This window comes from Salvelinus alpinus, chromosome 31 (genome assembly GCF_045679555.1).
Source record: "Salvelinus alpinus chromosome 31, SLU_Salpinus.1, whole genome shotgun sequence".
NCBI classification, from domain to species: Eukaryota; Metazoa; Chordata; class Actinopteri; order Salmoniformes; family Salmonidae; genus Salvelinus; species Salvelinus alpinus.
In genome coordinates, this window is record NC_092116.1 from 26,000,803 (window position 1) to 26,001,017 (window position 215).

Sequence of the window (215 nt, forward strand, 5' to 3'; positions counted from 1 at the left end):
GGTGGGATGAGAGAGAATGGGGCGTGAATGAGTAGCCTAGCATAGATTTGCTGACAGCACAACCCCTACAAATCGCTGACCTGTTAGCATCTGGCCATTTTATCTGTTTAGGATAGGCAAGCATAATGGTGCATATGATATCATTCCTGGGGGTCTTTTCCCCAATTTATTAGCCTACATTTCAAGACAGTCAAATAGGATTCAATGAGTAAACT